An 11411-nucleotide genomic window follows, 5' to 3' on the forward strand; every position below is an offset into this window, starting at 1 on the left:
TGCCTTTCTTCTTCCCTCGCGTCGCTGCGCAGCACGCTCCCGTATGCCTCGGTTCCCGGCGACGTGGCCGCCTTCTTCCAACTCCGCTGGTGCTACTTTTCCGCTCCTCTTCGCTTTAAACCACTGTCCCGGAATCTTCAACTCGTCGGGATCAATTTCCGTACCTTCTACAACCTCCATGTTGCACGAGGTCGTCTGGGCACAGCCGTTAGGCGTAGCCTCTATCTCTGCTCCCTAGCGCGTCTAGGCCTCGTTAGGCCTAGCGGCCGTCGCGGCACGGTGCGGCTTCGTGAGCTCAGCAAGCTGGAGAATTCGGTCCCACCTTGTTAATTCCGGTGAATCCGGAATTTACGTCACCGCCTACGTAAGCATCGGGCGGTCACCCGCACATTTGTATGAACAGACCAATCAAACGCTCTCCTCGTTCAAAGGAGGTCACTTTTGTTTGCTTCAAAAACGAATAACATTGCCTACGCTGAGCGGCTTGTCTTATACAATTGACTGACAAGAGGCGAGGAGCACGCTCAAGTGGAGAGAGGTTTGATGGGGCCGAGCCACTGCACTGAAAAATCGATAACGGGACAAAGAGGGTGGTGCCGGCCACGGCGATTGGTCCGCTGTCCCTTATTTAACTCGTGGTGACTGGTCGAAAATTGCGGCGGTTTGCAACGGAAGGTTAAAATCGACGACACTGACGCTCTTTTTCCAGCGAGTTTCCGTTTCAAGGAGCGTGCCAAGGGGAATTGTTCGCGTAGCTCCCACATGAACTCCGCTGTTCGAAATTTGTTCGTTGGAACAGGAACTGTCGAGGACGGCCCCCAAAATACTCATTTGCTGCAGCCACCTATAGTTAATAATTATAAAGTTAATTACTATGACGTTGCTTGTTATGCATATAATTGTGGAAATTTCTCTGTATTTAGAGGCTGCCAATCCGTACACTACAATGGTAAACATAAGGTTACCGTGATTTATATTTATATTTCGCGTGCGATGCTCTACCAATTGAGCTACCGGGTGGTGGCGCTGGCTAACCCTCCCAGGGTTCTACTAGGACACATAAATACCCAAGAAAGTGGATGGGAAAATGGCGCCGCGGTAGCTCAATTGGTAGAGCATCGCACGCGAAATGCGAAGGTTGTGGGTTCGTTTCCCACCTGCGGCAAGTTGTTTTTTCATCCACTTTAATTTTCCAATTTATCGTTTTTTTATTTCATTTATTAAGCACAAGTAATTGCCCCTAGGTTGTCCTTGGTGTCAGTGTTTGTTGGCTTCTCATGACATGACTAATAACAATCGGGCCCCTCGGATAACTTCCTTTCGTCTTGTTTACATATACGTGCGTGTGTATATATATATATATATATATATATATATATATATATATATATATATATATATATATATATATATATATATATATTGTGACGAAGAAGATCGGCAGGCTGATGAAAAGCCCCGTTGCCATCGCGTGGCTGGCGATGAATGGATGAAATACAGAGCAGATGGAAAAACCTAAAGGACACATTTCCGCGAAAACTGAAAGATGTCAAAGATGAGCAAAGGAGAGGCTCAGCTGCTACAAAGAAAACAAAATCCAACAACTGGCCATAGATGGAAAGGCTGCGCTTCATGTCGCATTTGTTTGAACCACGCCGGTAAGAGCAACTGAATGTATGAAGGTACGAGTGCACATTATTAAGCTTGTGGTGTTTCTGGCTCTCGCGGCGTTTTTCAGGCTCTCGCGATCATTGTGGTTGTGTGGAGGCCATTGCGTTGTATTGCCGGGGGGGCTCCGTGTCCCCCTCTTCCTTGCCTGGACGGGGTGGCAGCGGGTCATAAAACACTGTCGCTCTGCTGTCATCCCGCCCACGCGAAGGTCAACAGGCTTTCCCCATAGGCTAACATTTTAGTGGGATTCGGGCCCTGCTTGCGTGCACTCCGGGTAAGCGCGCGCAAGACGGGGCCCGGGGGAGACCACATCGGGGCGTCTGAAGGTGCGTACGTGTCCCCCTCTGTCCGCCGCCGGCCGATGGTTACTTCGGTTCGTCGGGGTCCCGGCCTCGGCGAGCGCGCGCGCACTCTTCCGTCGTCTCGATGTCCTGAGGCAGCGTGTGCCGATCGTGCCCCGTCTGTTCGTCTGTCGTTTCTTTCTATTTCCCTTTTCTCTGCTGTGGGGCGCGCGATGGCAGGCGCTGACCGAAGGATAGGCAACTTCTTACAGCTCGGATTCTTTGTTCTTTGTTCGTCGTTTCTTTGTTCTCTCTCTGTCGCGGTGCGCCGTTAGTGGCCACCGGCGACCATTCGGCCATATTTTGTGTAATTAGATTCAGATTCGGACGTGACGTTAAAACTGATGTTTGTATTGAGTCCAACCTTAATAAATGATCTTTGTGACTTCTCGATAGATTTGCCTAGGGTCTCCCTTGCTGCGCGCGCGGTCTCGTCTTCCCCTAAGCTGGGGGCTGGCGGGGCGCGTACGCGAGCAGCTGTGCGTCGGCACACAGAGCGGGCCGGAGTAGGCGCGGGCGCGCGGTGCCCTGCACGCGTGGCGGCTCGGAGTGCCCGAACCCGCGGTGGTCGTCCGGCGCGCGGAATCGGAGCGTGCGCGCCGTGAGCGTCGCGGGGAGACCACAAGCTGCACGTATATATTACACAGGAGCCACAGCAACATTTCCCCAGATGAACATAATTATACATATGACAGCACCGCAGCAGAGGAAACACCTGTTATCCTTGAAGATCATGGTGAAAACGAGGAGATTTTTGAGGAAATGTTTCCGTCGCCTGGCTGCTCCCCTAAAGCAACCTCATCCACAAGCAAAGAGTCATCCGTGGCCTTGCCTGAGGGGACAGAGAGACGGGCACGAAAGAAACAGAAAACAATGAAAGAAATCGAGGAAATAGATTTGAGAATTGATGCCATAAGGGGTGCCCTCGCAGCAAGCCAGGCAATGGACGACGTTACCCATTTTGTGTTGTCCCTTGTTCCGTCAATGAAAGAAACTCCTAAGCATATGCAGCAGCACCTGCGGTTAGAACTCCAAAATATTGTTGCATCATACAGCACGGGCAAGTATCCAAATCTTCTTGTTAAAGATGACGATTAGTACAGTTACACTCATCTGAAATGCATAAAAGGCAAGAGTGCAATAAAAGATTTGGTACAACAGATAAGTACAACATAGAAACTGTGAAATCGTTCAGTAACTGTTAAGTCTCCTTTCAATTCTTTCTTACTGTGTACCACATTGTTCTGACACTTTTTTTCTAGATTGGCACCTTTGCTGTTTTATAAATATTGCTCATTTTCTTTTGTGTAATTGATGTGGCTCTGTATTGGAATACATACATGTTTTTTTTGTTATGCTTGTCATTTGTCTGTAGTTAATTATACATACGTACATACTCGCACCCTTTTCCTTCACTTGTTTTTTCTTCTTTTTTGTTTACTTCCGCTCAAGTTGTTCTCTTATATTTGTTATGATTTTTGACCTGTATGTTAATGTCATGATATTGCTTTAATTTGCTGCCATATAGTAATTCCTCTGACCCCCCAACCTTTACCAGAGGTCCCAATACAGCCTTTGACTATGGGACCTCCTTTTGTATTTTACATCTTTCAAAACTTGTAACCACACTGAAGCAACAAAAAATGAAAAATACACTTTGTCAGTTTGCAGTTCAGTGACATCACAACAAAGGAAAGCAATTGAACCTTATAAAAAAGAAAGAAATGGTTTCCCTTTTGCCTGTTAGCTGAGCATATCACAAAGGGAAGCTGGGGGGGGGGGGGTGTAGGGAGTGGTGCGGTAAGTAGCAAATCCAGTGGTCAGGCCGTAACATGCAAAAATATACAATGTCATAAAAAATTATTGAACGAAAAAGTTCAACATGGAAGTCGAATAAAACATACAACTGGTGTGCACTGTTAAACATTTAATTCGACAGCAAAGTGGCACATAATATGAGACACTATTCCTTCAAACAGGAGGAGTACACCAAGTACCAAATTCACCTTTCGTGCTCGCATTTCAATAGCGAACCACATAAATGCATGTTCTTATTTACACTAATTATTTCTGAGAAGTGTTACTGTGTCATACAACAAACAAGAATCGGCTAGCATACAGCACACCCAGCAAAGTCCTGGTGGGTACTTCTTTTGTCTCTCACGTCCGCAGACCAGCAGATGCCCGTTGCCAAGGCACAGAACCCTCCCTTCTCACAAAGTATGAGCAGAAAGGTTCTCTTGTTTCCGCTGATGTTCTTGTATAATTGTGCCCAGTTGGAGGTCGCAGACTGAACATGGCTGAGGTGCCAATGTCCTGGGTGGTGTGCCACTGGCCACTGGTTATGTTGCCATATGCATCTTCAGTGTCGACATAGTTCACCGTCATGTAGATCACGTCATCACGCAAGAAGTTGTGTAGGACGCAACATGCCATGACAACGTATTCTGCATTTTGCGGACGCAGATTGATGGCACGCCGAAAAATCCGGAATCGGGAGACCATCACTCCAAAAGCATTTTCAACACACCTCCTGAAAATTTAAGTAAAAAATATGGAACATAAGCAAGGGTAAATTTTGTGCTTTTGGATACCTGGCTCTGCTTAGGCGGTAATTGAAGATGTACTTGTTTTCATCCTGGCATCTCCCAGAATAAGGCCGCAGAAAATCCGGATGAAGTTGAAACGCTTCATCTCCGACGAAAACGTGAGGAGCAACGATGTTTGTGCCAGGCAGCTGCTTCGGAGGTTGGAGGCCGAGCAAGCCCTCTTCCAGCGATTTTCCAAAGCGAGAAGCAATGTGCCACCATCGCTTTGACGTCCATACGTCCCAACATCAACGCATATGAATTTCAGATTGCGGTCAACAGCGGCCATGAGGACGATGGAGTATGTGCCCTGTGATAAAATAAGACTATAAGCGCATGTTATGAAAGTATGACCTACTACGTTAATAACCTTGTAGTTGTAATACAAGCTGCCTGAATTAGGAGGAGCTTGTATCTGAACGTGCTTGCCGTCCACAGCACCCACACAGTGAGGGAAATTCCACTTTTCCTGGAATCCTTCGGCTACCTCGTGCCAGGCTTCAGTTGTCAGCACCTTAGTGAAGAAAAAAATTGCTCTTAGCGTGTGAAAAAACATTTGTTCGATGGAAGCAGTGCTGGTAATAAACAGCCTCCATGTGTAGTGGCTAAATGCGTGCCTTTAGGTATAAAGGTTGCAGTGTTCTCCACAGCAGCCTGCATACGTGATGGACAATGGTCGCCACCGTTGAGATGCCAACCCTGAAGCTAATAGCAACATCTTGCATGCACATGCCAGATGCGAGGTACCTGAAGAACAAGGTGTTAAGATTGATAACAAAGAACTCGGTTTAAAGGGTAAAATTAAAAGAAGCTTATGTTCTGTTTAACACTACAAAGGAAAACATCGCAGTGTGATGTTTGCTCTGCAACACAACGTCTGCTCTGCCTAGTCTTCTTTATTTTTTTATTTAATTCATTGCATACACACAATACACAATACCGTTTGGACCCACAGCCTTGGCGGCTAGTCCAATAACAAAATAGACGTAAGAAGAACAGCGTACTTATTGTACGAGACAACTAAAACACACGTTATGTAAGCATTTTTACATGAAAATATAGAATAAACAAAAGACTGTCAAGACATCAGGGGATACAAATAGAAAAACCCTATAAGCATTCATGAAATAAGTTTTTAAAGCATTGCACAATATTTTGGCTGGTCTTTACACGGAGTGGGAGTGCGTGACATATTAGAGCACAGTTGAACTCCACGAGTCTCCGTCCATATAAATTGTGACATGGTGATAAGCTAATGCAGTTGTTACTAACTGCCCTGGTGTTTCATGCCGGAAAATTAAATATTGTGATAAGTAGCTGATTATTATAACGTATTATTGCATTCACTACCTGAACAACATTTACTTTATACGCCTAACTGAACGGCAGAACACGAAGCAATTGAAGCAGATGTTTACTTGGATGAGCATCTTTAGGAAAGGAAACTATTCGTAGTGCCTGTTTTTTAAGGCTGACGACAGGTTCTACATCGGTTTTGTACGTGACTGTATGGTACCTAAATAAAGTATCCTTAAACTTGTGGGTCAAAACATTGACAGGCTTTGAACAATACATGGCAACCATACGCCAATTTGGAACATACCTTACAATTTGATATTTCCAATGCATATCTGGTTCAAAGGGCCTGTCCCTCTCTGTCACACACACATGGAGACGCACACGTGCACGATCCGTCCCCTGTCATCGTCGAAGCTACACCACAGCTCCAAGATGTAAACACAACAGGAGCGACGCCCTGCCCTTCCCAATCCCCGAGGGCAAAGGTTGCCTCCGTCGAGGTGATGCCGTCTCCGATCTCCACCCGTCCAGGCAAGGATCCATTTCGCATTTCTAGGCATCGCCGATGCTCTAGGCAAGGCTTCTTGAGTGCGCACGTGCGGTCAAAGTAAATACAAGAACACATGAGCGACGCCCTGTCTTTCGCAATCACCGAGGGCAAAGGCTGCCTCCATCGAGGTGATGCCGTCTCCAGTCTCCATTCCGGCCAGACAAGGATCCATTTCGCTTTTTATAAGCACCGCCGATGTTCTAGTCATGGCTTCTTGAGTGCGCACGTGCGGTTAAATAAATACAAGAACACAAAAATGCAAGGTTTGAGCAACATCTCGTGTTCTGCATCGTTGTACTATTTTGACCTGACAAGAATTGTGTATGTAAAGTTAACTGCATGCAGAAATGGCATAGCATTTCCTTTGCCTATAAATGCAACACTCTAAGAGATATATAAGCGTAAAATTTTATTTTATGCAGCTTTTCAAGCCGTCTTCCCGAAATGAAACAATATTTATACAGATATACCAGAATCAGCTTCCAGTGTTCTTTCCTGAAGGTCACTATAGTATCAGTTAGAGCGTCAAAACGGTTAAAAATAGTAAGGTGAGATAACTACCTCGCAAGTGGTGCCAAGCACTGACTGAGACTAATGCTGCTTAGGTATAGCATGCTTACCTGAGTGCAATAGCGAGCCGTGCACTTGAGGGCAGTGGTTCGCGCACGACGTGAAGCTTTGTGAAACCTACTTCGACAAGTGAGTGCAGGGCTTCAAAAGTCTCCGGTGACATTCTGTAATACTTTTTGAAGTATTCCTTGTCTCCCGACATCAGCAAGGGCAGCTGCACAACAGAAACGATTTATCCTTCTGCATGTTTATCTATAGGAGCCCCGGAGCGAAAGCTTCCTGTAGAAGTTCGAACTCACCGTTGTGTGGAATTCCGAATCCTGCTTCCGGTTCTGCCAAATAGGGCGTACCCACCAGCGCCGGTGGCTTAGGAGCTTCACGAACAATTTCTTTTTCTCCAGCTCACACAGTTCATTTAAAAGAAGAAGCTTCACGGTATCCAGGGCGGGAGCAGACGAATTTAACATTCGGCACGTACCCACTCGCTCGTCACCGTCGTCAACTTCATCGCTACAGGTTTTGCCAGGCGCTTGCAAACTCGTTAGTAGCTTCTTCCTTTGCAGAAGCAAATACTCCTCCAAGAGAAGAGCTGTGCCTTCCATAGTACCGCAACAACGAAACCAGACTGCAGAAAACGAAACCACTCCACCGACGCCGCACTAGCCGCATGCTCACACTTGCGGTGTGTACAACGTTCCACTCGCCGCAGCTGCAGACTGCAGACGTAAGTTCTTAACGCTTTTAACATTGAAAAATAGTGTGGTTATTCTATTTTGAAATAATAATAAGAAAATTCTAATATTTGACTAATTTCTATGTTGTTTTTACTTAACGATGCAGGCATGGTTACTTCGTGAGCAGATGGAAACCTTGGGCGTCGCTGCGACGGAAATCGCACTGTCGCAGTCGCATGTGAAAGCTGTCAGCGAAAATTGCTCTGCGACGTGCGCGACAGAGCGATTCTTTTCGCCCCAATCGCGCCATGTGAAACAGCCTTAAGGCGGTAGCCCGGTGGCCATGGCGTTGCGCTGCTGAGCTCGAGGTCACGGGTCCGATCACAGCCGCGGCGGCCACACTCGTATGGGGGCAGAATGCAGAAACGCTCGTGTGCCGTGCAGTTCGTGCACGTTAAAGAACCGGAGCTGCTGAAATTTAATCTGCAATTTGCAATTGGTGTGTGCTTGATAATAAGATCTTGATTTTGGCACGTAAATCCACAAAATTTAGGTTTACGTCGAGGAACTAAATTTACAATCGGCACTGTTGAGTGCGTTTACTGGATATAACTTGTTACCTCATTGCTGCGCTTTATTTTAATGGCTAATTTATTTTTCCTTTTTTTTAGATTTACTTATGATCAGACTCCAGTCTGACAAATCCAGGTTTTCCTTAGCGCAGGAAACCGGCTATCGCTTAAGCGCGTGAGATATCAACAAATAAGGTAAAAGAAAATGAGTATTCAGAGTTCGAAGTCATTGCGGAAGATGACAAGAACGAAAGAGTGAGACATTGCGTTACATCCAGGACATAAACCTAGAGGGTCGGAGTAAGCGAGAAGCAACATAAAGCAAGAAGAAATTATCTGGTATTTCTCCTCCAACATTATAATCTTTCTATCTCCAAGACTCCTATCGAGAACGAAAGGAGTTGCGATCTTTCACAGCGACTCTTCGCAAGCCATCGGGAGTCAATTGACTCATATGGAAGGGTTGACCATTATTTTGTGACTCTACTCACGCAAAAAGGGGTGTTAGCAATGCAAAATCAAATTGCTGTGACCAGTTGCTGTGGGCGAAGTTGCTGTGACCCACTTTTGACCGTTTCTTTTAGAGTGTGTTTGCCGAGAAGTTTATTTTCTGCTTCCCGTCTTCACACGAGGCAATAAATAAACCAGACTGTCGCTGCTGTTTAATATTCCATCAACAAGAATCGGGCATGAAACAACACAGTGCCAACGAAAATTGCGTGCTAGCCAGCCAGCCGTTCACCGGCTTAAACTGCAACAGGTACCAGTCACCAAAGTTTATAGGAGCAACAGAGTCATGGCCGCACCAAATAAGAAACAAGAATTTAAAGAAATGTTGCGTAGAAGTTTTCTACAGCAAAAACTTGGCGTCGAGGCTACGAACAAACGCTCGCTAATAGACGACGCACTTAACAAACACAGTAAAATTGGAAACGTTGTGTTGCATATTCTGTGCCTCAGATATATAGAAGAGGCGAAAGGGGGCATATATAAAGTGGCAGTTTAAATAAAGTGCCATCCTATGAGCGTACATGGAAAATCTCTCTCGCTCCATAATTCCCAGTGTATGCGGAGTGTGTCCTAATTCCTCCAGATTTTGTGGAGAGGGGAAATTATTCAAGGACTTACATTTGGAAATTCTGTTGTTTGCTTGAAGTCAGGGCTCGATCACAATAAACGGTCAGTGGGATGCGTCGCACTGGGCGCTCACGGGAAGACTACAACTGAAGCCGTACAGGGTGAAATGGGCTGGACAACTTTTGAAGTGAGGGAGGCTCAGAGTAACATTCATTTCGAAGAACGATTGAGAGATATGAAAAAAAATGAATGGCTGCGATAGTGTTCAAGTGTTTGTGCTGGAAAAATATGGACTGACAGTGGAGGAAAAGAACTAGAAATCTTACCAGCAAGTATCCGACTGGTATAGTAAGTAACATGGCAACAAAGAACGTCAAACGCAAAGGGATAGAGGCCGAGACAATCTCATGGGTGATGACAATGGAAAAGAAACCTGCAATGAGTAACTCCCTCCAAAAACGCTGGTGTACTGAACAGTCGGTGCACATTAAAGAACCCCCAGGCGGTAAACAATAATCCGGAGTCCCCCCTACGTCATGCAAATCATGAACTCACGCGGCCTGATCTTTTTTTTCACTGCACTTAGATCCTACAGAGAATCTTCTTCATCTTGACGAGTAGCTTCCCTAATATAGTTGAGTATCCGGACGGCTCATCTGCCTTTTATAGCCATGATATTATTTCATTTCTACTGCGCCGGGCGCGGTGGCTCGATATCTGTGGCCTTGAGCAGCTGAACACGAGTTCCGGCCGCGTTGATCATATTCCGATGAACACGCGTCCTTGAACATAATAATAACGAGCCATATGCGTGGCACAGTTACACATATTGTCCTCCGTGAGTCAACGTTTATCGAAAGTTGCCAAAACTTTCTGAACTTTAATTTTTTCAGCGCCCCTGATAAGAATGCGAAACGCGAGTTTGTTGTCAAATGCGGGCGATCGCCGAAGTATCCAATAGCATTGACGAACATATTAAAATAAAATTCCGCGCACACGCGGCTAATGACAGTCGGCATGCTTTCCTAATGGAACACAATCTCCTGTTACACCGTCTCTAATACAAAGTCAAATAAAGACGCGTGTTTTGCAAGATTATATGACCAGCGGCGCGTACTACCCCACATTAAAAAAAATTATGGGGTTTTACGTGCCAAAACCACTTCCTGATTATGAGGCACGCCGTAGTGGAGGACTCCCGAAATTTCGACCACCTGTGGTTCTTTACCGTGCACATAAATGTATGTACACGGGTGTTTTAAGGCCCTATCGAAATGCGCCCGCCGTTGCCGGGATTCGATCCCGCGACCTCGTGCTCAGCAGCCCAATTCCATAGCCACTGAGCAACCACGGCGGGTTGAAACTTTAACGTTCACTTACATTTTTCGCGTACTTTGAACAGTGAAAAAGAAGCTCACTATGATGTTGTTATGCTGATGAGAAGAAGGTTTGAGCACTTGGTTTGAAACAGGTTCTGCTATTTGCCACCAAGTTGGGTTTTTGTTTTAACTTTCTGGTGTTTCTCCGTATTATGCAGATTACGTACTCGAGCTTACAGTGGGGCATAATTACGAATGTGCACAACTGAGGAGGCAGTAAAATAAGACACTGACCCGCCCCCAAATTCGAACACAAAGCGGTGCATCCTATGAATTGAGGAGGCTTCATGGAAAAAGTCGCTCATTGTGAAGCGTACCCGCGTTATATGGCGATATAAAAACCTGATTAGAAAGTTGAAAAAATCACATCTGTCAGCGGAAGAACTTTAAAAAGGGTGAAGTCTGCTAGTGGAGATAAGAAACTTATAACTTACACTTGTAAACTTGCAGCAGCCCTATAAAGAAGCCATAATGAGGAATGAACTCACGTGTTCAAGTATCTTTAAAAAATGACAATCGTATCAGATACGATTACTCTGCCAATATCTTGTATCTAAACCTCAAATACTTATCGACTCAGTATCCTGTATCTCTATGACGACACGTATACAGTGGGAAAGTATCGTTGCCCAGCCCTGGAGCACGCTGACGTGCCTAATTTTGGCGGAATCTCCTTACGCATTCCTTCCG

The 11411-nt window shown here is 45.7% G+C and overlaps 1 non-coding gene and 1 pseudogene across 1 annotated transcript; one reads left to right on the plus strand and one right to left on the minus strand.

Annotated features, from left to right (window-relative positions):
- Positions 1-1092: 1092 nt before the first annotated feature.
- On the plus strand, positions 1093-1165 carry TRNAS-CGA (transfer RNA serine (anticodon CGA)). The gene has a single exon. It is a non-coding gene; the product is annotated as a tRNA-Ser (tRNA).
- A 3007-nt stretch (positions 1166-4172) lies between these two features.
- On the minus strand, positions 4173-4889 carry LOC135904698 (uncharacterized; annotated as a pseudogene).
- Positions 4890-11411: the final 6522 nt, after the last annotated feature.

The sequence above is a fragment of the Dermacentor albipictus genome, chromosome 7, assembly GCF_038994185.2.
Source record: "Dermacentor albipictus isolate Rhodes 1998 colony chromosome 7, USDA_Dalb.pri_finalv2, whole genome shotgun sequence".
Lineage (NCBI taxonomy): Eukaryota > Metazoa > Arthropoda > Arachnida > Ixodida > Ixodidae > Dermacentor > Dermacentor albipictus.